Source organism: Bufo gargarizans, chromosome 1 (assembly GCF_014858855.1).
Source record: "Bufo gargarizans isolate SCDJY-AF-19 chromosome 1, ASM1485885v1, whole genome shotgun sequence".
Taxonomy (NCBI): Eukaryota; Metazoa; Chordata; class Amphibia; order Anura; family Bufonidae; genus Bufo; species Bufo gargarizans.
This window is the reverse complement of record NC_058080.1, coordinates 429,655,265-429,682,424: the sequence shown is the minus strand read 5'-3', so window position 1 is coordinate 429,682,424 and position 27,160 is coordinate 429,655,265.

Sequence of the window (27,160 nt, the reverse complement as noted above, 5' to 3'; positions counted from 1 at the left end):
GTAATGTAACAGCGACGCATGAACGCAGCTCTAGTAGTGAATGGCGTATAGGACAAAATGTAAATGGAGACACACGGACGTAGCTTTGAAGGTAACAATCCTAACCACGATCATTTGACCATTAGCGCCCAACCCCCTCGCCCAAGAGCGCTACAAGTCACGGACCGTGTAACCAAGTCCGATCCTACCGTGAATGCCAGCACTCGCCTGGCACCTTCTGCCATTGCCCAGGCGCAAACGAACCTCCACATGATGCTGCAGGAGGTTTTTTTTTTGTTTGTTTGTTTTTTGTTTTTCTCATTGATCCATGACCCTTCCAAAAACTGTATGAATAAAATACCATCACTTAAGCACAGCGTGCGTAGCTTGGAGACACGCGTCCCATATGTAACAGGTATCATAAAACATGCGACCATACCTATTCTAGGGACATGCTTACACCAATAACAATATGTAATAGCCCCCCACAAGCTAGACAAAATATACTAACAACAGTTGTTGTTTTTTTTTATCTACCATTGATCCACATTTACCATCACTTAAACCCAACTGCAGACACGCGCCCCGCATGTAAACCAGGCATCAGAAAACATACAACCATGCCCACTCTAAGCACATGCTACCCCAATAACTGTATGCAATGGCCCCACCAGGCCGCTGAATAGCCAGACAAACAATACAAACAACCATGGTTCGACCATTAGCACCCAAACTCTGCCTTATCCCAGAGCGCTACATGTCGCGGACCGCAGCGTGGGTCTCGTGCAAACAACTCCGATCCTACCATGAATACCAGCTCCCTCCTGAGACATTCTGCCGTCACCCAGCCATAAGCAGCCTCCACACAGGGCTGCTGTATCCTAGCCCTATCTCAGAGGTAGTGAAATCAGCATCAGCCTGGGCCCACAGGTGCCTATAAATAGCCTAGTAATCAGCCAGCCTGGGCCCACAAGTGCGTATAATTAGCCTTATAATCAGCCTCCCCTCCCACAAATGCAGCAATATATTTGCTTAATACATATCAATTAGATCTCCCCTCAGTCGTCTTTTTTTTAAAGTGAATAACCCTAATTTTGGTAATCTTTCAGGGTACTGTAGTTGCCCCATTCCAGTTATTACTTTAGTTGCCCTACTCTGGACCCTTTCCAGCTCTGCTATGTCTGCATTGTTTACAGGATCCCAGAACTATACACAATACTCCATGTGTGATCTGACTAGCGATTTGTAAAGTGGTAGGACTATGTTCTTATCACGGGCATCTATGCCCCTTTTTATGCAACCCATTATCTAATTAGCCTTGGCAGCAGCTGCCTGACACTGGTTTTTGCAGCTTAGTTTGCTGTTTATTAAAATTCCTAGATCATTTTCAATGTCATTGTTACTGAGTCTTTTACCATTTAGTATGTACAGGTGACTTGTATTATTCCTTCCCATGTGCATAACTTTACATTTGTCAGTGTTAAACCTTATCTGCCACTTATCTTCCCAAGCCTCCAATCTATCTAGATCCCTCTGTAGTAGTATACTGTCGTTTTCAGTGTCAATTACACAGTTTAATGTAATCTGCGGAAATTGATACTTTACTATGCAAGCCTTCTACAAGATCATTAAAAAATATATTGAAGAGAATAGGGCCCAATACTGACCCCTGAGGTACTCCACTAGTGACAGTGACCCAATCTGAATGTGTACCGTTAATAACCACCCTCTGTTTCCTATCATTGAGCCAGTTACTTACCCACATACAGACGTTTTCTCCCAGTCCGAGCATTCTCATTTTATATACTAACCTTTTATGTGGTACAGTGTCAAATGCTTTGGAGAAGTCCAGATACACGACATCCATTGATTCGCCGCTGTCAAGTCTAGAACTTACCTCCTTATAGAAACTGATTAAATTAGTTTGGCATGACCGATTCCTGATGAAGCCATGCTGATATGGCGTTATTTGCTTTTTTCCGTTGAGATGCTCTAAGATAGCATCTCTTAGAAAACCTTCAAACAGTTTACCCACAACAGATGTTAAACTTACCGGCCTATAGTTTCCAGACTCTGTTTTTGGACCCTTTTTGAATATTATAAAGAAAAAATATGGGGGATTCAGCCCGCACAACCCCTAGCAGGTGCAGATTGCTATGGCGAAATACAGATACAAACGCAAAAACACAAAATGCAATCGCACACTGCAACCAGCACTCTGCCCTGCCTTTATGCTGGATGTTGAATAAGGCATTGGTGTACATTTTGGCCAAAGCGTAATAAGCCACTCACCACGTCAAGGTCGCCTTAATGAGTGGTCCCTAACACTAGTTCCTACCTTTTATGGGCCATGACAGCCACACAAAGTCCAGGGAGCGCAGGTACAGCATGCACGCCAAGCACACTCTGCTTTTAACCCCGTCCGGTGCCATTACAGCTTTCATCGGATCCAGGGATGCAAGTACCAACATGCATGCTGAGCCCACTATATACTTCTCCTGGAGCCTAATGGCTACTGGTAGGTGCTATGTAAGCAGACTCAGTTTTATACTGACTTTAAAACCAGCCTCCAGGGCATAGTAACTGGTCAGGTGTGCATGACTGCTTGGAGATCGCCACGCCTCCAATATATACTACAAAGGAAAAATATGGGGGATTCAGCCCGCACAACCCCTAGCAGGTGCAGATTGCTATGGCGAAATACAGATACAAACGCAAAAACACAAAATGCAATCGCACACTGCAACCAGCACTCTGCCCTGCCTTTATGCTGGATGTTGACTAAGGGATTGGTGTACATTTTGGCCAAAGCGTAATAAGCCACTCACCACGTCAAGGTCGCCTTAATGAGTGGTCCCTAACACTAGTTCCTACCTTTTATGGGCCATGACAGCCACACAAAGTCCAGGGAGCGCAGGAACAGCATGCACGCCAAGCACACTCTGCTTTTAACCCCGTCCGGTGCCATTACAGCTTTCATCGGATCCAGGGATGCAAGTACCAGCATGTATGCTGAGCCCACTATATACTTCTCCTGGAGCCTAATGGCTACTGGTAGGTGCTATGTAAGCAGACTCAGTTTTATACTGACTTTAAAACCAGTGTGTGATTGCATTTTGTGTTTTTGCGTTTGTATCTGTATTTGAGAAGGCCATTTTATTTGTGATTCGGCAGAACTATGGGATGAATGATGTCATTCCACTTCTTCGCATCCTGGATGGCATGCTGAGAAATCTGATTGGCAAGGGGAAAGAAGACGTGGCACCTACATCTCACGGCCACCCGAGCCATGAGGAGGATGAAGAGGAGAAGGAGGAAGAGGACATAAATGCCTAAGAATTTTATAAACAAATAGGTGGTTTATTTGCCCAAGCAACAGGAGAAGAGCAGGAGAGCATGTGGAGCATGAGGAGCTGGAGAGCAGTGACGAAGACAATGTAGATAACCATGACAGGCCGTGGAAGTATACAGTGGAGATGAAGGCAGTGAGGCCCTCCAAATCCCTTGCGTAAATGGCCAGATGCATGCTTTCTTGTCTGCATAGTGACAGCCGCATTGTCAGGATTTCGCAGAGGGATGACTACTGGCTATCCTCCTTGTTAGATCCTCACTTCCAGTAAAAAATGAGTGCTATCTCCCATTCTCAGGAAGGTCTAACCGGGGGAGGGAAAGTCAGTGTTAATTAGCCAGTGTTAACTATTGATTGCCCATACATAGCCATTAGGGATAAAGATTGTATAAGAGAATAAGTGATCTAACAATAAATCACAGCATTTAACTCTTTAACCTTAGATTAATTCTTCAGCATTAAATTAACAATTTGCAGTGATCTACTTGGTCACTTCATACTTCTCAAACAGGAAATTGCATACAGGTTTTCTTGACAAAACTAACCCTGATGAAATCAGAACAGGAAATCATGTTATTAGAATCTCTCAGAAAATGAAACTTCAGATGTTGGACCTTATCTCAATATACGAATAATATTACAATATACAAGTATATTTTCCACATTGTGGGAACATTTTTAAAGGCTAACAGATTCTGTCAGAAATTCAGGCTATCAGATCACAGCACTGCCAGCAGTTATTGTCAACAAGATATCTTCCAACTTAAGAGTAGCAATTCAAGGCTTTCCAAGTAAAGGCCCTTTACACAAGTATATAACTAATTTAAGCAAGGAAAGCAATTACGAATATTGTGGTTTAGGTGCTAAAGGCAAGAGGGAAAGAGGAAGAAGTTAGCTCATGGGTTGAAAATAGCTTATTTTTTCTTCCATTGTGTTTGGGCTTTTTCATGTGACATTTTTCTGATTACAGATGAGCAAATCGAAGCTGACGTAGTGGATCCTAATTTCATGAAAAATTTGATTTGCACCGAAGCTGTCACGGAAGGTGTACAGGAAACAAGACAACACAAAATGAATATACGACTCACTGGATCCAAAACTAAGGAACAAAAAGGGAGACCCCTGCATAAGACCTGGCTCTCTTCCTTACTACTCAGCCTATGCGAAAATCCCAATGGTAGATGATCGTATATCCTCGTACCTCGACTGTATAACACCTGAACACCCTACAATAGTGAGGGGACACGACCACCGGCTCCCTACACTAGATATGGAGGGAGTCAGGGTGACCTGGGATCCAGCAAACAGAAAAACACAAATGAATGCACAACACTTATCTTGTAGAAGACTGAGAAGTAGGATCAGCATGCACACACACTCCAGGAAGTAATATAAACCGCACACTGATGCACTATGGGGAGGAATTTAAAGGGATGCAATCAGTACAACTACATAACAGCTGAGAGAGACTAACGAGATGAGGAACTGAAAGCAAAACAAAGGAAGCTCAAGGAGGAGGTTCTGAAAGGCATCTGTCAGAGCTTCTCAGATGTCTGGTGGTGACAGAAGCCAAATTACCTCGCGATTCGTGGTAACAAATCTATTTTTTTCCTAAAATTGCTGCTGCACGTGTGAGGACATGGAGCAAGGAACTCTGGGAAGGCAGGATCACCCATGATGCCATGCATGCAGCCAATAAGCAGCCAGCCAGCCATGTTATGTCACAGCCCTATAAATATCCTCAGCCATCTTGGATTCTGACATTTTCCAGTGTACTTAGTGCAGAGAGAGACGTCAGCAGTCGCTAGGGACATTGCTAGAAAAAACTTCATTGTACTAAAAAAATGATTTACAAGTGCAGGAAAAGATTATTCAAGCTGTAGCTAAATGATAGGGAGGAATCATTCCACAGCATTTATGTTGAACAGGGTTCAGTAGGGGAGGTTACAGCCTGGGTAATAGTAACAATCCTATTACACCTTGCTGCACTGACTAGGCACCCAAATTGCCATTATAAAGCAATGTAATTCCAGCAAACCAATCTTGTTATTGGAGTGTTACAACCATTAATAGGGTTTATTACAAGGAAATATTTATACGTTTTATCTGCCCTTGTCCGGTGCAGTTATATTTTATAAAGCATTTTTTTGGCTTGTATTAGTGGGGAAAAAAGGGCTTATTAGCCACTGTGTGGTGAAGTGCTAAAATCACAGCCCTTTTTGTTGTGTATTAGTGGCAAAAGAAAAAATATATTTGCCGTTCAGCGGTGCAGTTATGTGTTCTAAAGCCTTTTGTGGCATATACTAGTGGAAAAAGAAAAAATGTATTTGCCGTTAAGCGGTGCATTTATATGTTCTAAAACCTTTTGTGGCGTGTATTAGTGGCAAAAGATAAATATATTTGTCGTTCAGCGGTGCAGTTATATGTTTTAAAGCCCTTTTTTGTGTGTATTAGTATGTGAGGTCGCAGCAGAGTAAGTGGCCATGGTAGCAGGGGTCAGTTGGAGAGGTATGAGCTCCCAGTGTCAGCTAGTGGTCGTGTCTTAACCAGCAACCCAGTGGTTCTTGAATGTTTGACTCGATCTTCGATTTCATTGCAAGTCCCATCAGACACCCCTAGCCAAGAGTCAGTGGGTTCGTCAGACACCTCAACCTGCCTCTGTCCTTTTCTGTTACCTCAGCCAGAGAATTATTGTATGCAGTGGGCTAAGCTCCACTATACAGCGAGGACAAGCTACTAGAGGACAGCCAGCAGCTACTGCCCAGCCAATATCTGGAGGAGGCATCCGCCAATTCCTCCGGTAGGCAGGCAAGTAGAGATGAGAAGAGTAGTGTGGGAGCTGGTGTTGCGAGTGGTCAGGCTCCTGGCCCAGAGACCATTGAGGAGGACATCAGTGACGTGCAGACACTACTCGATCATGATGTAGCCGATCACAATTGGGAGCCAGGTGACGAAGGGGCTTCATCATCATCAGGAGAAGAGGGTGGCAGCTTGCCCGTGAGGCGGCGGCCGAGCCAGCAAGTCGCTAGCATGGCCGGGAGTCAGCAGGGAGGCAGCAGTGGGAGGTCAGGAGCCAATCATGCCGGTGGTAGACCACCCGCTTCACAGGAGCCTACCTACACAGGAAGTAGCGGTACACGGGTTCACAGAGGCAGCGGTGGTCGCAGTCAGTCAGTGCGTAGTGTTGGGGGTAGAATCACCTACTAGGCAGTGTGGCAGTTTTTTGTTAAGGAGGTGAACATGGCCATATGTAGAATTTGTGGGCAAAAGGTGTAGCATGGCCAGGGTGTCAATGTTGGCACCACTGCCCTGCGTCAACATATGCAGCGTCACCATAAAGTGGCCTGGGAAAACCGTGGCTCCGATGTAGTGGTCCAGCCTGTCACAGCAACTGCTGCATCACCCCGTGGCATGCACCTGTTTTCAGGCAGTCAATGCTCCACCACCTCAGCTGAAAGGAGCTGTCTTTCCTTCCCATCATCTGCTGGTCCTGATGCTCTTTCAGCAATTGATCACCAAAGAGATCCAACAGTATGTGTGGACTCATCCAACGGCGCAGAAGCAGAACATGCTCCTGTCCAAGTTGCTGGTGCTACAGTCCCTCCCTTTCCAAGTGGTGGACTCTGCACCTTTCAGAGAACTGATGACTTGTGCCAAGCCGAGGTGGAGAGTCTCAAGCCATCATTTCTTTGCCAAAAAGGCAGTGCCAACCCTGCACACACATGTAGAACAGAAGGTGGGTGTCACGGCTGTGTCATAGTCTGGTGGTAGTGGACCGTGACACTTTAGCCATGCATGCTTGTTGCTAGTGGCAATGTGTAGTTTGCAGCATGTTTTGATACTTTCCCTTCAAGTCTGGTTCCCTTCCAATTTCTGGTGTGTATGGAGTTAAGGTGTGAGCAAGGTGGAGCTGGGTGTAGCCTCGATTCTTATAGTTCTGGTATTTGGAGCCTGAGGTCAGAGTTGAGTTCAGCTTCTGTTGGTGCTGGAGTTATGCTGCCATCCTGGACTTTTCCATCTGTCCAGCTTGAGGGCCTCCTTGTTGGACAGAGATTGTCTTCCAATTCTACCCTTCTTGTTCCACTACCTGTGTGATTTTTTTGGTGTGGTGTCTCATCTTTTTGTTGTTATATGTCTGGTCAGTTGGTGTTTTAGGTTCGGCATGTATGCAAGATGTTACCCTATATTTCAAAGGAAGGGCTGGGCACTCACTATATATGGAGTATGTGGTACTTTATTAGATAAAAATGCTATAATACTGATAAAATTAGCAATGACAATAATACTGATAAAAATATACTGCAATCAACGTAGGTCTGGCCAGACTAAATAGTACCTTCACAGTAAAAACTATTAATTAGTAAAATCACAGAGTTCCAATCAAACGCAATGGTTATTCTTAAATCCAATGTCCAAAAATTACACATCAATAGACACAAGTCCAAAATTTTGTATAAATGATCATATGAAAAGAGTGGTATTATATTCAAGATATTCGATCCAATGTCCAAACATCTACATATAATCGTAGGTTATCCGAATTTTTGCATATTGATTAGTCTGTATGAGGACCAAGTTACAACATCAAGAGATAGGACTCTGTGCCGATTATATTCGTCGCAAATGCTTATTCCATCTATGGTTGTTATTTACTCACGAAACAGATGTCTGCAGGCGGATCCAATCGACAGTCCGCGGCGTCCTAGATACGATCCTCCGCTGCTGCTTTATTCACGTGAGTATCGATTTTGTTTGTGGAATAGTAATGTGCGACTTTCCTCAGCAATTTTCCAGGGATTTCGACAGCTGATGTTCTTTACTTTAACAAGCTTTCACTTACTGGCGCCAGTAGTTTCTTTCACAGTCCACAGCTCCACAAATGCATGTGATATGTCCTCAATAAGGTTTCTCCAGAGGAATTCAGAGCTGTAGAAGTTGGTGGTCCTTGTGTTGAATGAGGGGGTCCAGTACCAAACGCGTTTCGGGGCTCTTAGTTGCCCCTTCCTCAGTGGTTGACCAGATGTTACCCTAGGTGTTGTGCCTCCGGTGAGGGGGCTTCTGTGTTCCTCGGAGGGGGAACAGCATTGACCACCAGCCTGTGTAAGTGGGCCCCATGTTTTCCCGGAGGGGTGAACCACAAATCTAGGCAGTGAGCGTCTTTCTTCCCATTGCTGCGGCAGGTAAGCGCTAAGTGTCCCAGAGCTTGTTATCCAGGTGGGATTCCTGTCTCTGGGTTCTTACCTGCCGACCTTCTTGGTTTCTCACTGGCTTTTCTGTTTATGTGTTTCAATGGGGATTACTACAGTTGTGGTGATGTTATAGGGGTCAGGTTGACCCGCTCTAAAACATGATTGTAGTGTTGTTGTTTTCCCTGTTGCTACTGGTTGCTAGGCCTGTGGGAGACTCTGATTCATCTGAGTCATGGATGAACTGGTCGTCTCCTAGCCCTGACATTATTTCCAGGGATCTCAAGGGTTAGTAGGGCCCGAGGTTCCTAAGTATGAGCCCCCTATCATTAAGGCCGGCTCATACAGTAAGGAGGTCAGGGACAGGATTAGGGTGGCATTAGGAGTTGACCTGCTCCCTTTATACTGGTATTCAAGCCTAGTTGCTTTACCACCGGGTCCTCATTGTATGGTTTCCACACCGTGACATTGGGCTAGCCCTTGAGCATGTTGGTGTGCATGGAGCTTTAACTACGGTCAGGGACAATACATGTCCTTTCCAGCCCACTGGGTGGATGTGGTTCCTGCACAGCCACACCAGCAACTTGGCCAGGTGATGCTGCTTCTGCCTCCACGTTCTCACGCCATTGGTCCTGCAACAATGTCCACCTCTGCCTCCTCATCCTCCACCGTGTCCTCAGCCTCCACAATTCACAGTGCCCCTCCAGCATACCATATGTGCAGGGCACGGCGTTGTGACTCTTTTCTGCACCTCATTTGCCTGGGTGATTGGAGTCACACAGGGGAGGAACTGCTCAGTGTCCTTCATCAAGAAATTGAATCCTGGCTTTCTCTGCGACAACTAAAAATCGGAACCACGGTGACCAACAACGGGGAGAACATGGTGTCAGTGCTGAGTCAACGCGGGCTGAGCTATCCGTCCTGCATGGCACATGTGTTCAATCTGGTTGTCCAGCGGTTCCTGAAGTCTTCTACACATCTGCAAGACATCCTAAAAATGGCCAGGAAACTTTGCATGCACTTCAGCCACTCATACACCGCAAAGCACACCCTCCTTAAGCTGCAGCGGCTGAAAGGCATCCCCCAACATAGGCTGATATGCGACGTTTCCCCCTGTTGGAATTCCACCCTCCATATGTTAGACTTACTGTACGAACAGAGAAAGGTCATAAACAAATTCTTGATGATCCAAGCGGACAGGAGTACTCCCCTATGTAACTTTAATGTCAGCCATTGGAAGCTCATGCGTGACACCTGCCGATTGCTCAGGCCCTTTGAGGAGGCCATGTTATTTGTCAGTCGTCATGACTACGGGATGAACAACGTCATTCCACTGCTTCATGTCCTGGAACAGATACTGGTAAATCTGGCTGGTCAGAAGACAGGAGACGTGGCGCCTAGATCTCATGGCCACATGAGCCCTGTAAGGGCTGAACTGGAGGAGGAGGAGGAGCATTGGAGCACAAGCAATGTCTAGCGAAATGGGTGGTTTTGCTATACAGGTGACAGGAGAGAAGGAGCAAGAGGGAGATGAGGCAGATGATCCAGACACATCGTGGCAGTATGCAGTGGAGATGGAGGCAGGGATTCCCTCAGAGTCACCTGCGCAAATAGCCCGCTGCATGTTCACTTGATTGTGTAGTAACAGCCGAATTGTCACCATTCGGCAGAGGGATGACTTCTGTCTCTCCACCTTGTTGGAACCTCGCAACCGGTCCAAAAAGGGGGCCTTTTTTATACCCGCTGAGAGGGAGGACAAACTGAACTACTATAGAGACATCCCATGTAGTCAGTTGGCCGCTGCCTATCTGCACCATTGTCCATCCTTTCGGAGGTCTAACTGGGGGGTGCTCTGCACTTATGCTTCACTGCCATGGCTGCTTTGAAAGGGAGAGTTGGCAGGAGCAGTACCAGCTCCATAAGCAGCAGCTTGAGTCTAGAGTCGCTGATGAGCAGCAGTTGGTGGTATACTTGGATGGCACCCTGTCAGCCGTCATTGAAGATCCGCTGGACTACTAGGCAGCCAAATTGGATTTGTGGCTGCAACTGTCCGAGTTTGCCCTGGAAAAGCTGTCCTGCCTGGCCAGTAGTGTGGCATTAGAACAGGTGTTTAGTGCGGTGAGGGCCATAGTTGCCCCAAGAAGAACTCACCTGTCCACCCAAAATGTGAAGTGACTGACCTTTGTAAAGATGAATTAGGTGTGGATCAGCCAGGATTTCCACCCACCAATGCCTGAAGCATCAGACTAGATCATTCATGGTGCCACACCAACACTTTGACACAAGAGACCGGTTTCTTCTGGCTACTTGCCTCAGCTACTTTTCTGATGATGCCAGCCGCCTGATGCCACACATCTGATGCCAAGTGCTCCTTCTTTCACCCACCATCTTCAGATGGTACTCGTATTGCCACCCACCTCCCCACTCAGTCACCTTGCCACTCTGTGGTCTACTGATGCTGCCGCCACCTCCACACCATGTCACCTTTCCACTCTGTGGTCTCCTGATGCTGCTGCCACCTCCACACTATGTCACCTTGCCACTCTGTGGCATCTTGATGCTGCCACCTACACACTATGTCACTTTGCCACTCTGTGGTCTCCTGATGCAGCTGCCACCTCCACACTATGTCACCTTGCACTTTGTGGTCTCCTGATGATGCTGCCACCTCCACACTATGTCACCTTCCCACTCTATGGCCTCCTGATGCTGCTGCCACCTCCACACTATGTCACCTTGCCACTCTGCGGTCTCCTCATGCTGCTGCCAACTCCACACTATGTCACCTTGCCACTCTGTGGTTTCCTGATGCTGCTGCCACCTCCACACTATGTAACCTTGCCACTTTGTGGTCTCTTCATGCTGCTGCCACCTACACACTATGTCACCTTGCCACTCTGTGGACTTCTCATGCTGCTGCCACCTCCACACTATAAATACTGACAGTGCCTGTCACGACCTATGTGGTCTGGCAAGCTGGTGGACGTAAGGCGCAAATCACAACCGATTTTGACACTATGTCACCTTCCCACTCTCTGGTCTTCTGATGCTACTGCCACCTCTACATTATGTCACCTTGCCACTCTGTGGTCTCCTGATGCTTCTGTCACCTTTATACTATGTCACCTTGCCACTCTATGGTCTTCTGATGCTGCTGCCACCTTTACACTATGTCACTGGGCCGCTCTGTGGCCTCTTGATGCTGCTGCCACCTCCACACTATATCAACTTGTCACTCTGTGGTCTTTCCATGCTGCTGCCACCTCTACACTATGTCACCTTGCCACTCTGTGGCCTCCTAATGCTGCCACCACCTATACACTGTCATTGTGCCACTCTGTGGCCTCCTCCTGATGCTGCTGCTGCCACCACCTTCACGCTTTGTCATTGTGCAACTCTGTGGCCTCCTGATGCTGCTGCTGGCACCTCCACACTGTCATTGTGCCACTCTATGGATCCTGATGCTGCTGCCACCTCCACACTATGTCACCTTGCCATCCTGTGGCCTCTTGATGCTGCTGCCACCTTCACACTATGTCACCTTGCTATTCTGTGGTCTCCTCATGCTGCTGCCACCTTCATACTATGTCACCTTGCCACTCTGTGGTCTTCTGATGCTGCTGCCACCTCCACACTATGGCACTGGGTCACTATGTGGTCTCCTGATGCTGCCGCCACCACCACACTGTCATTGTGCCACTCTGTGTCCTCCTTCTGGTGCTGCTGCAACCTCCAGACCCTGTTATTGGGCCACTCTGTTGCCTCCTCATTTTACTTCCACCTCACCACTATGTCATAAATACACTCTTTGGACTTCTCATGCTGTTCCCACCCTCCCCACTTCATGACTGGGCCACTATTTTGGCTTTCGGCCTTGCTGACATCATCATTTATTTGACCCTTCTTCTGATTTGTCAGAAGCAAGGAAAAATGAGACACACAATGGATCCTGTCGGTGTAGCAGCTGTTAGGCCTGTATGGTCCTATCATAATTGGGTTGTGATTTTGGTTACCAAAAGCAGGAGTTGGTACAAAACACAGAAGACATGTAAATATTCAATTCACTTGTCATCTCTGTTTTGGATCTGCTCCTGTTTTTTTGGGCATTAGCAATACTGATGGATTACTGACTAGAGTTGAGCGGACACCTGGAAGTTCGGGTTCGACGGGTTCGGCTGAACTTTGCAAAAATGTTCGAGTTCGGGACCCGAACTTGACCCGAACTTGACCCCCACCCGAACTTTGGAGCACTAAATTGCTCTAAAAAGGTCATGGAAAGGGCTAGAGGGGTGAAAAAGGCAGCAAATGTGGTTAAGAGCATGGCAAGTGCTTTGCAAACAAATGTGGATAGGGAAATGATTTGAAATAACATAAAATACATTAAAAAAATAATAATAATCTGCATCTAGGAGGAGGAGGTCCATATGTAGTAGGAGGTTAAGGAGGCGGTGGATGTGTAGGTGGAAGCGGCGGTGGAGGAGGAGGTAGCCAACACTGGTTTTTGTTTTTTATTTTATTTTAATTTTTTTATTTTAATTTGGGTAGACCCCAAAACATTGGGAAATATAAAAAATAAAACAAAGAGAAAGTGCGTTGGAGTACAACAATGGCTGGGTGAGGCCATTATACATGTCTATTCTGCACAAAGTACAGACAAGTCCTGTGATATCCCTGCCTGGTTCATTCTAATGAACGTGAGCTTGTCCACATTGGCTGTGGACAGGTGGCTGCGCTTGTATGTAATAATGCCCCCTGCCGTTCTAAACAAATGTTCAGACAATACAATGGCTGCAGGGCAGGTCTGCACCTCCAAGGCGTAAAGGGCAAGCTCAGACCATTTGCCCAATTTGGAGACCCAGAAGTTGAAGGGGGCAGACCCATCAGTCAGTACATGTAGGCGTGTGCACACATACTGCTCCACCATGTTGCTGAAATGCTGCCTCCTGCTAAGACGTTCTATATCAGTTGGTGGTGCTGGTTGTTGTGGTGTGCTGACAAAACTTTTCCACATTTCAGCCATGCTAACCCTGCCTTTTGAGGTGCTGGCGGTGCGTTGGCGACCTCTTCCTTCTCCTCAGCCTTCGCCTTGTGCTTCCACTGAGCCCCCGCTGTCAGTTAGGAATGCCATCAGCAGCACATCTACCAGCGTGCGCTTGTACTCGCGCATCTTCAGATCACGCTCCAGTGACGGAATTAAGGACAGTACATTGTCCTTGTAACGGGGATCCAGCAGTGTGGCCACCCAGTAATCACCACAAGTTAGAATGTAATCGCTAATGTGTGCCAGGCTGCCCAGAGGCAACGACAAGCTGTCCTCAGTGGGAGGTGTGTCATCTGTGCCCTCTGTATTCCCCCATCCACGTACCAGTGATGTCCATGAGCTGGTTTGGGTGCCACGCTGCTGTGAACACGGTTCCTCCTCCTCCATCTCCTCATCCTCCACCTCCTCATCCTCCATAACTGTGCCCTGGCTGGACAATTGTATACCTGGCCTATGTTGGTGCAGGAACCCACCCTCGGAGCCACTTGTGACTGACTGGCCTGAAACCCTTGTAAATGATCCCTCTTCCTCCTCCTCCTGTGCCACATCCTCTTCAACAACAGACGTTTTAACTAAATTTAATTCCTTGTGAACAATGCAGAGCAGGGGTTTTTTGACGGCCAAAATGGGTTAATGTCACTCAACAATGGAACAGACGGATTTTGGAAATTTAGGTCCCTGTCACCTAGGCATAGCAGGGTTTTTTTGACGGCAAAAATTGATTAATGTCACCCAACAATGGAACAGACAATTTTTTTTAACTTATTGCCTTGTCTGCTATGCAGTGCAGGCAGCAAAGTTACTTTATTACCCCCAAAAAGTTTTTTTCTCACATACAATAAAACAGATTTAACTGAGATTATATTGCACTCACAAATGAAGCACAGGGATTTTTACATAAAAAATGGTGGATATGTCACCCCTACACTAGAACATATAGATTTGCTGAATTTATGTGCCTGCCTGTCTCATGTGCAGGCCTCAAATGGGAATTTAAAGCCCAAAAATGTAACAACAGTATTTACTGGTTTTATTTGACTGACAGGAACGCAAATGTACTTTCTAGCAGCAAAAATGTTAATTTTTCAACAAAAAATGTAACTGCAGTATTTGGCAGTTTTATTGTACTGTCAGAAATGCAGCACAGGGCAAAAAGGTACTTTATTGCCCCCAAAAAGTTTTTTTAACCCTAAATGAAACAGATGGATTTAACTGAGATTATATTTCACTCTCACAAATAAAGCACAGGGGTGTTAACATAATAAATGGTTGATATGTCACCCCTACAATGGAACAGATGGATTTGCTGAATATATGTGCCTGCCTTTTACATATGCAGTGCAGGCCTCAGAGGTACTTTACAACAAAAAATTGAAATATGTCACCCCACAATGGAACAGATGGATTTAACTGATTATATTTCACTCTCAGAAATGCAGCACAGGGGTACTTTACAGAAAAAAATGGGGATATGTCACTCCCTGCATCCCTGAACTGACAAACAGTATTATTTTCCCTTCCCCTGGCACATATGCAGTGCTGGTGCACTGCTGTTGCACAAAATGGCCGCCGACGCCCACCTAACTAACAGACGGGTTTTTTCAGTCTCATTGGGCTCAGGACAGGGTCCAAAAATTTAGCATTGCACCCCCAAACAAAAAACGCTGTAGATCGCAGACTTCCCACCAAGTGCAGATATCAGAGTCTTTCCTAATCTTTCCCTCACAGCAGCAGCATCCTATCCCTACAACTAGTAAGAGCAGAGTGATGTGCGGTGCTATGTGACTCCAGAGTATATAGAGGCTGAGCGACATGCTGCACTTGGCCAATCACAGTCATGCCATTAATAGGCATGGCAATGATGGCTTTTAACGGAACACGAGTTAAATGCTTGTTGATTGGCTGCCCTGCAGCCTTTCAACAAGCGTCATTAAATCGTTGAACACCAAACTCGAACCCGATCTTTTACGAAAATGTTCGGGTCCTGGGCAGAAAAAAACATAAAGTTCGGTACGAACTCAAACTTTACATTTTGGGTTTGCTCAACCCTATTACTGACCAAATGCTGACCGAGTGAAGGCAGATGCTCAACAGACAAGATGTTTTTTGGGGGTTATTGTTCTAACGGATCAGCGGAAGGGCAAAATTATCAGCAACATTAACACAAACCTACTGCTGATGCCCTCTACTCTGTCAGGGGGCTCTACTTGTATAAGCATTTAATAGAAGAGGTTCTGTAGACATCTATGTGGAATCAGCTGACGAGGATGTAAAAGGAGTGCGCTTCTTCTTGGCGCTAACATCAACCTGTAAGGCTGAGTTCATACAGTACTTGAGTTATTTGGTCAGTTTTTGCCCGTGACTGCCCAAATAAGTGAAGTGTGCAGTGATTCTAAGAGCAACGTCTTTCATCTGCATGTTATACTGACTCACTTAAAGGGGTTCTGCACTTTCAATTAACTGATGATCTATCCTCTGGATAGATCATCAGCTTCTGATCGGTGGGGGTCCGACACCCGGGACCCCCGCCGATCAGCTGTTTGAGAAGGCAGCGGCACTCCAGCAGCGCCGCGGCCTTCTCACTGTTTACCGCCGGGCCGCCCGCCCACTGACGTCACGACTTGTATCAACTAGAGTGGGCGCGGCTAAGCTCTGTTCACTTGAATGGAGCTTAGCCGCGCCCACTCTAGTTGATACAAGTCGTGACGTCAGTGGGCAGGCGGCCCGGCGGTAAACATTGAGAAGGCCGCGGCGCTGCTGGAGCGCCGCTGCCTTCTCAAACAGCTGATTGGCGGGGGTCCCGGGTGTTGGACCCCCGCCGATCAGAAGCTGATGATCTATCCAGAGGATAGATCATCAGTTAATTGAAAGTGCAAAATCCCTTTAATTATTTCACTACCAGAGCAGACTCCCTATGCGTGTTACTGTAAGGCACAGTGTTCTACAGCACTATAAAGGCTCTATGCAGCCAGGAAAAAGCTATTTTTAACGGAATTCGCCACAAATAAATTCTGATCGAACTGAATTTTTTCCAAAAATTTGGCGAACCGGCCAAATTTAATTTTTGGAAATTCCCTCATCTCTAGTTCTCATATATCTGGTGATGCTGAAGGTCAAGCAGTGCCAGACAGAAAAATGCGGCGTGCTCAATATTTCTGACTGGCACTATCTTTGTATAGACGGCAGATCAGTGCACATACATATATCAATTGTGTGCAGCTCCCGGTCTGAAGTAGCTGGCTGAACACAACAGATATATGTGTAGCATGCTTTTGTTATGCAGCACTTTCTTTATCATTTGAATTGAATAAGAAACACATTTTTACATTAAAAACAAGGCACTCTGACAATCTGTTTACTTCTAAGGTTATGGAACACACATATAGCATTACTAATAGGTGCATTTCTCTGCCCTCTTTACTGTCTATTACATTTCATTTTCTACCCATTACTCTATCAGCACGGTGCAATTTTTCATGTTTTCTTGATATTTCACATGTGACTGGAAAATGCTGTATATAAGACATAAATGGAAAATTGTTCTTTACATAGCTTGTTATATTTGCTTCCAATGTATGTTGCAATGGCAGGAAATATACAAAATACAAAATTTACATCAAAGTACATTTCTAACCTTTTTCTAATTGCTTGCACCAATTTGTTTTTGTTAATTGTACATTAAAGATTTGTTTCTTTAAGGTCATTTTTATTAATAATTTGTAGAGGTGGGACGAATACAATTTAAAAAAATCCGAATCCAAAAAGGTTCTCGAATATATTGAATCTTTCGAATCTCGAATCCTACGAATCCTGTACATACGTAAGAATTGTGTGAACAGTGTAAGAAACAAAGTGATCTGTGGATGACACACTATTATGGGGGATCTGTGGATGACACGGTTATGGGGGATCTGTGGATGACACTGTTATGGGGGATCTGTGGATGACACTGTTATGGGGGATCTGTGGATGACACTGTTATGGGGGACCTGTGGATGACACTGTTATAGGGGATCTGTGGATGGCACTGTTATGGGGGATCTGTGGATGGCACTGCTATGGGAGGGATCTGTGGATGGCATTGTTATGGAGGGGATCTGTGGATGGCACTGTTATGGGAGGGATCTGTGGATGGCATTGTTATGGAGGGGATCTGTGGATGGCACTGTTATGGGGAGGGGGATCTATGGATGGCGATGTTATGGAGGGGATCTGTGGATGGCACTGTTATGGGAGGGGGATCTGTGGATGACACTGTTATGGAGGGGATCTGTGGATGACCAGGCTATGGGGGGATCTATGGATGACACTATATATAGCATCTTATGCTATATGTGTCATCCATAGATCCCCCATAACAACACCATCCACAGATCCCCCATAACAGCACCATGCACAAATCCCCCTCACCATAACAGCGCCATCCACAGATCCCCCTCCCATAACAGCGCCATCTACAGATCCCCCATAACAGCGCCATCCACAGATCCCCCTCCCCATAACAGTGCCATCCACAGATATAGCATCTTATGCTATGTGTCATCCACAGATCCCCTCCATAACAGTGTCCCTGTAGTGTGATTGACCCTCAATACAGGGGGCGGGGGTCGCATCTACTTTTATAATGACAGTGGGGCCTGTGCAGTGACTGTATTCTACTACACGAGCCCCGCTCACTGTATATAATCGTATCTGTAATAGTTAATTGTTATGTATATAATCGGGTAATCAGCGCCTGTACACTTACAACTACAAGCGCTCGGTAGCAGAGAGGAGGGAGTAGGCAGGCCGGGAGGACGGGCAGATACGATTATACAGTGAGTGGGGCACGTAGTAGTAGAATACAGTCACTGCACGGGCCCCGATGTCATTATAAAAGCAGATGCGACCCCCGCCCCCTGTATTGAGGGTCATTCACACTACAGGGACACTGTTATGGAGGGGATCTGTGGATGACACATAGCATAAGATGCTATATACGTGTCATCCACAGATACCCCCCCATAACAGTGTCATACACAGATCCCCATAACAGTGACATCCAGAGACCCCAAGAAGAGCCATCCAGAGATCCCCATAACAGTGTCACCCACAGATCCCCCATAACAGTGTCACCCACAGATCCCCCATAACAGTGCGTCACTCACAGTTCCCCCATAACAGTGCGTCACCCACAGATCCCCAGTAATAGTGCCATCCACAGACCACCATTAGTTCAAAACCCACCAAAAGCACACCTTTTGGTTCAAACATTTTTTTTTTCTTATTTTCCTCTTCAAGAACCTAGGTGCGTCTTATAGGGCGAAAAATACGGTAATTTTAAAAAAATGCCATCTTGCCGTTTTAAGCATCACTGGAGCTGGATTGATGTTTTTTTTATTCCCCCCCATTCCCAATGTAGACATGAAAAACACAGAACAGTGATTTAGGTTTTTACCTTTAAATTGTATTTTCTCTATCAGTGAAAAACAGAATATCTTTTCTGTGTAAATAATGAGTTATCACCAGTTCAAAGATGTTATGAGCATGAATCAATCAAGTCAATTCATGAACTCGGTAGGACAGCTTATCTTTTTTGTCTTCATAAACATCCATTTTATTGAAGAGAAGAATACAGTTCTCATTAAGGTGGGGAGAGAAATTAGACACAAACTTGATGGAGGAATGAATTTCTATCCAAAGAGAAGAGGACCTTCCAGTTCATTAACCCCTTTTCACTGTTGGAAGCAAAGGATTAACATTGATTACTGTCTGTCACTTCTTTACTGTGCAAGGGGCCTAATTTACTATCGGATCGAATTTTCTTCAGATGTATGTCCCACTAAACCATCTTTTCATTAAAACAAAACACAATTTAGAGCTCTCTCTCATGTAAGCCATTTATAAGGAATGCACTGAAGGGAATTCTAATAGTTCTATATACATAAAATGTCCTTAAAGGGGTTGTGTAACTTCAGTTGTGTCACTTCAGTAAACGGCATTGATCATGTAGAGAAAGTTAATACAAGGCACTTACTAATGTATTGTGATTGTCCATATTGTCTCCTTTACTCACTTGATCCATTTTTTTCCATTACATTATACACTGCTCTTTTCCATGGTTACAACCACCCTGTAATCCAGCAGTTGTGATCATGCTTGCACACTATACGAAAACTTGTACACTATCCTTTTGGTATACTGTATGTTTTTTTTTTTCCAGTTTTATATTCGCTTAGAAGATTTTATGCATACTGTGGTATGGTATGATGGTATGTGATTTACATTAAAATAAAGCTCTCTCTATATATAAAGCTCTATATATATATATACATATACATAAATAAAATTTGGCAGCACTCCCTTCAATAGTAACCCAGGGTGCCCGCGGTGGTCCAAAGACACAGAAGATCTGGGAAGAACCAGAGCACAAAGATCTATGAAGACCAACAATTTCAGACAGATGAATGTGACAAAGAAAAAGTAGAAACCAATATAGTGGTAAACATCTCATCCCATATATTGACTGAGCATGAACTTAGGGTATTGAACAAAGGACTGTCCTTTTGTCCACAAGCTAAACCGGACTGGTTTCAGTTAGAACTGGACTTGAACCTCCTCTTCAGGAATCTCAGACTGAGGGTGTGGTTCGACTCTAGTTCTCCTCCTAAGATCATTATCTTACATGTGATTCAACATGGGTCATATATGTATTGTGGTGCCCGTGCAAGATGTTATACGTGGGTGAAACCACATGTGATATGAAAACCCGATTAAATAACCATAGACAATCAATCAGAAATAAAAGAAAAGATTTGCCGGTGTCGAAACATTTTGAAGAAAAAAATCATAAGGAAAATGATTTGAGATTTATGATCTTGGATCATGTAAAACCATTAGAAAGAGGAGGAGATAGGTTGACTAGTCTTAATAAAACTGAGCTCAGATGGATTTTCCGTTTGAACACCTTGAAACCAAAAGGATTAAACGTCGAATTTAGGTGAGTTAATTGCCCTACATTATACCTAGTCTTCTATGTATCCTGTATGTTCTGTTTGTAATGTAGGGTGAAACCTATGGAATGTTACATGGAAAATGTTAGAAATTGATTTTATTATGGTTGCAGTACCTGCAAGTGAAATTAGGTACTCTTACCTATGCTGGGTGGCTAATTATAGCTAATAGCAAGCGGTAGAACCCGAATGTTGTTAGGTTTAAACATTGCCCAAAAGATTGCCCTAATGCAAAATGGCCGAGTGAGTGGGTCAAGGGACGATGACGGCTGCGATGACGAGCACATGAGCATGTGATGCGCATGGTGCTCGCCGACGCAATAGACCGGACGTCATGACGCCTGATCTCCGCCCACCAGTGACGTGGAGCGGGTATGTACCACCTAGCAGAAGGGGAAAGAGGCTGACACATGCGCACTAGCAAGGAGTAGACACGGAGAGACGGCGCGTACCGACAGAACCAGAGACGCCACTGCCATCTCCTTCTACTTTACTAAGACCCAGCAAGGTATTATATGTTAGGTAGTTTTGTAATGCACAGGCACTTTTAATACATGCACTTTATCGGTTCACTGAAGATGAGCACATAGGGGATATTATTATATAATATATGTGTATGACACTAGATGGACTAGCGTCCTTGTGATAAGTATTGTTAATGAAGGTAGCAACAGGAAATGAAATGTAACATGTCTATATAAAGGGAGTGCACCTTTCTTTGGATTGGTTGATGAAATAATTGGTAACAACCTGATGTATATATTCGAGCACTATTGCACTTTATGTTTTCACCTGACTTGAGAAAGGTTCTGTGAGAGAACCGAAACGTTGTCGATTTTTGATATGTGTGAATAAAGACCACATTTTATTCTTCAAGGAATGCTGCGGACTTTCTTCATTTATATATATATATATATATTGTGGCAATGCAAACATTGAGGTGTGCAGAAGCCCAGAGAAGAGACTGACAAAAAAAAATAAAAAACATTTTTTTTTTTTTTTTGTCACTATGAGGTCTGTGCAAACCCACCTGCAGCAGGACTACGCAATGAATGATTGTGATACAGAAAGATCCTGAGAGTTGGTAATTTGGGGAATCATGCTGTGGGTCACTTTAGATTCCCACAAAAGCTTGTCCCGGGTTAATCCCGATGTACTATAAGAGCTCTTAAAATGTGAGACTCTGGAAGTGGAGTTTGTGCTCGGCAAAGACTTTCCATTCTTCTGGCAGCTATGGAGTGGAAAAAAGGCTTTGCGTTGTGCGGCTGGAGTTCCAAAGGAAAAGATGTGTGCCATTGCCAAAGGCAACCGTTGGGAAGAAAAGGAGGTGGAGAGCGGTGTGACTCTCAGGCCTCTTTCACACGGGCGTCATTTTTTTTGCCCGGATAAGAGCCGGGTGCGTTGCGGGAAAATGCGCGATTTTTTCTGCGCAAGTGCAAAACATTGTCATGCGTTGCACTCGCGTGAGAAAAATCGTGCATGTTTGGTACCCAAACCCGAACTTCTTCATAGAAGTTCGGGCTTGGGATTGATGTTCTGAAGATTGTATTATTTTCCCTTATAACATGGTTATAAGGGAAAATAATAGCATTCTGAATACAGAATGCATAGTAAACCAGCGCTAGAGGGGTTAAAATAAAAATAAAAAAAAATTTAACTCACCTTAGTCCACTTGCTCGCGAAGCTGGCATCTCCTTGTGTCTCCGCTGCTGAGGAACAGGACCTGGGGTGAGCTGCTCCATTAAATACAGGTTAAGGACCTTCGATGACGTCACTCCGGTCATCACATGGTACGTCACATGATCTTTTACCATGGTGATTCACCATGGTAAAAGATCATGTGATGACCGGAGTGACGTCATCGAAGGTCCTTAAGCTCTATTTAATGGAGTAGCTCACCCCAGGTCCTGTTCATCAGCAGCGGAGACACAAGGAGATGCCAGCTTCGCGAGCAAGTGGACTAAGGTGAGTTAAATTTTTTTTATTTTTTTTTAACCCCTCTAGCGCTGGTTTACTATGCATTCTGTATTCAGAATGCTATTATTTTCCCTTATAACCATGTTATAAGGGAAAATAATAATGATCGGGTCTCCATCCCGATGGTCTCCTAGCAACCATGCGTGCAAATCGCACGGCATCCGTACTTGCTTGCGGATGCCATCCGATTTTCACACACCCCATTCACTTCTATGGGGCCTGCGTCACGTCAAAATCTGAAAATATAGAGCATGCTGCGATTTCAACTGAACGCACAAGTGATGCGTTAAAAACATCGCTCATGTGCACAGCCCCATAGAAATGAATGGGTCAGGATTTAGTGCGGGTGCCATACGTTCGCCGCACGGATCGCACCCGCACGGAAAACTCGCCCGTGTGAAAGGGGCCTCAGGAGATCCTATGTTTTCTGCACATGTGCGCAAAAGTCCTGAAGGGTGCGAATGGATTGACTGTCCGGAAAAAGGCTGGAGTCAAGGCCAAGGCGTTTCCAGTGGCAACTTCTGTATTAAGGAGAAGGATGATGACCATGCTGGAGATATTCCTGGAATCCCCTCATCTCCCATGAGTGCCGAATCTGTGATGACAGATGAATTACTTCGTCACGAAGCACATTTTTTGTAAGTAGCAAGTGCAATGACATCATTGTACCCCTCAGATGCCACGTTCATACATGATCGTGGCATCTGAGGGTAAAAACAGTGTAAAATTAACATTGAAAAAAATGTAATCAAACTAACCGCCACCATTTGCTCGCGACGGGCCGGCGGCCGCCATCTTGCTTGAAGATCTTGCGCCAGCCGGTTTGGTGACGTCATACATCACCACGCACGAGATTTTGGCCGAGATCTTCAATCAGGATGGAGCCTGGCGGCCCGTCATGAACAAATAGAGGCGGTACGTTTTTTACAGTATTTCAGGCTTCGTGGAATTCGATTCGCTCATCTCTAATCTTAGGTGATCATTATATAAACTATACCATTATTAACAATACTGTGAATACTCATTATACATAAAGTGAGGATATACACAGTGACATATATGAAACATTTCACCATGCTATTTTGTGGACTTCTGGTGATAATATGTGCAATAATATATACAAGCTGTTTTAAGGGCACAATCTTTTTACTAATGGTGGATATTTGTGAATACTATTGGATAGAATAATATTTTTAGGTGAAAGCTTTATTACCTTTTTCTTTGCTCTGGTAGGATTGCATGTTTTAATAAAAATTCAAACTTCTATTTAATTTGTTCTATGTTATACAGTGCAATCAGAAAGTCTGCAGAGATTTTTGCTATTTTCACATTTTGGTATGTTGCAGCCTTTTCCCCATTATTCTCAACTCAATATCCCATAATGAGAACGTGAAATCAGAATGATAGAAATCTTTGCTAATTTATTGAAAAGGAAAAACAAAAATCTTGCATTGACTTAAAAATTCAGACCGTTTACTCACCACTTAGTTGAAGCACCTTTGGCAACGATTACAGACTCCAGTCTTCTTGGGTAAAATGTCACAAGGTTTGCACACCTGGATTTGGCAATATTCTGCCATTCTTCTCTGCAGATTGAATGAAGCTCTGCCAGTTTGGATGCGGACCATCAGTTGATAGCCATTTTCAGGTCTCTCCAGAGATGCTTGATTGAGTTCAAGTCAGGGCTCTGGCTGGGACATTTATAGAGTTGTCCCTAAGTCAGTCCTGTGTTGTCTTAGGGCCATTGTCATGTTGGAAGGTGAACCTCCAGCCCAGTCTTTGGTCCAGAGCACTCTAGTTTAGCTTTTCATTAAGAATATCTCTGACAAGGCTCCATATCCCAGCTACTAAAAAAGACCCCAACAGCATGATGCTGCCACCACCATGTTTCACTGTAGGGATAGTATTTGGAGAGTGTCCAGTTTCCTCCAAACATGACACTTAGAACTGAGGCCAAAAAGTTAAATCTTTGTTTTATTAGATCAGAGAATCTTGTTTCTCACAGCCTAAAGTCCTATAGGTGATTTCTTGCAAACTTTCATGTGTCTTTTTTTATTGAGGTTAGGATTCTTTTTGGCCACTCTGCCATAAAGCAGAGTGGCCAGAAAGATAGAATGCTGCAGTGATCGTTGACCTTCCGGAAGTTTCTCCTATCTGTGCACAGGATCTTTAGAGTTCAGTCAGATTGAAAATTGTGTTATTGGTCACTTCTCTTACCAAGGCCCATTTCCCACAATTTCCTAGTTTGGAGGGGTGGCCAGCTCTATCGAAAAAAGTCCTGGTTGTTTCAAACTTCTTCCATTTAAGAATTGTGGAAGCCACTGTGCTCTTGGGAACCTTCAGTGCAGCAGAAATATTTTTTGCACCCTTCTCTAGATCTGTGCTTTCCAAAGATTATGTTTCTGGACTTTACAGGCAGTTATCACCCCATTATGGCTTGGCATTTGCCCTGATGTGTATTGTCAGCTGTGAGACCTTATAAAGACAGGGGCGTGTTTTTCCAAATTCTGTCCAATAAATTGATTTTACCACAGATCAACTCCAATCAAGGTGCAAAAACATATTAAAGATGAAGAGAAATGGGAGGCCCAGCTAAATGTCAAGTGTTATAGCACAAGGTCAGAATACCTATATCCATATAAAATTTTAGTTTTTCAGTTTTGATAAATTTGCAAACATTTTTAAAATACTGTTTTCACTTTCTCAGTAAGTGGCACTGAATGCAAATTGATGGGAGAAAATGTTTTTTTTATTTTTTTATTTTAGCGCACTAAAGAGGACCTTTCACCTGTAAAAACAATGTGAACTAAGAATACAGACATGAATTCTCCTGCTATGCCCTCCGGTATCTTTGCTCTGTAAGTTATAGTAGGCGGTGTCTGCCCTTGTCCTGTGGGCGTCTCCTTCTCCTAGGCTGCAGCGCTGGCCAATCGCAGCGCACAGCTCACAGCCTGGGAGAAAGGAGACGCCCACAGGACAAGGGCAGACACCGCCTACTATAACTTACAGAGCGAAGATACCGGAGGGCATAGCAGGAGAACGGAGCGGCGCCCGGGGATAATAGTAAGTGCAGTGAGATCCCTGGGCGCCGCTCTTCATGTCAGCATACTTAGTTCACATTGTTTTTACAGGTGAAAGGTCCTCTTTAACAAGTATCACACACACTTAACAAGCAAAATATGAAAAAAGTCAAAGGGTCTGAATACTTTCTGAATGCACTGTATTTTCTACTGTGTCTAGATATTCATAGCAATTAACTGCACTTATTGCAAACTATATTAAATCATATTTTTAAACAGATACCATTGTACCATTAATTGACTATTGTTAATTAATAATTAGCCTATTATTGTTTGAGTCAGTCATAGTTCTGTATTCGAGTCGATTGTTCTTCAATTCTATTGAACTCTATTTATGTTGCTTTGTTGTGAGTATAAAGCTGACCGAGCACACTTAATACACTTAATATGAATATGAATCATTGTGCACAAAGGTAGGCCATTCTTTTTTTTATATATTATTGTTTAAAGAACAAATGTTTAACCCCTTAGTGCCCAGCCTGTTTTGGGCCTTACTCACCAAGTGTTTTTCTTCCTTTTTTCATCGTCACGTTCCAAGAGCTAGAACTTTTTTCATTTTTCCATCTATATAGCTTTATGAAGGACAAGTTGTAGTTTTTAATGGCGCCATTTTGGGGTACACATAACTTTCTAAAAACAACTAGAGAGTGGTGTTATGGGTATGCGTCCTACTGAACTATCCAATAAATATATATAGAGAAGGACGCTAAAACAAAATAACAAAAGCTTTATTATAATGTCTGAGTAAAATATAGGGGTGTCTACCCAAACTGCACAAAGCAACTGATTGAAACGTCACTGATTTATGGGACCAACCATCATAGTATAACCACACTGGTTAAGGTGGAACTGCACAGAAGCAGAATGATGGGTGTATCCCACAAATTAAAATCCACCAACACTAGGGGGCATATCACCACAGGGTCCTGGATGTGAGACCTGGATGAAGTACTGTACAACTGGATACCTGGTACCATGTGTAGCACCAGACATCACCACTAACAGTGGATGTTAGCACGCAGACAAAAAATGTTTTTGCATTGCCGCTTCTCAAGACCCATAACTTTTTTATTTTTCATTCTATGGAGTCGTGTGAGGGATTGATTTTTGCGGAATGACTTGTATTTTTCATTGGTATTATGTTGGAGTAAATTGTGTTTTTTGATCACTTGTTATTAGTTTTTTTTGGTGGCAACTAAGAATAAATTATCAATTCTGCCAGAGAGGTGCAGCCTGCTGGAAATTACTGTAGGCTGGTCTGGGCCCCTTCACACACATTGGCACCCCACGATCGCATTTGTGGGGTGCCGATGGGAGACAGAGTCCCTCTGTTAGCGCCATTGCCCGCGACATGTAAAGTGTTAAACAGCCCATATCGGCACTCCTGTCGGTCCAGGCTGTTAGAGCCAATTTCCCGCTCCCCACTGCACGGGGGACCCGTGCACCGCTTAAACTGGGCCGCCGTAAAAAAGCGGTGGCCCAGCCTAAGACCCCTTAGTGACCGCTGTAAAAAGGCATATGGGTGGTCACTAAGTGGTGAAATATTTGTTTTATCC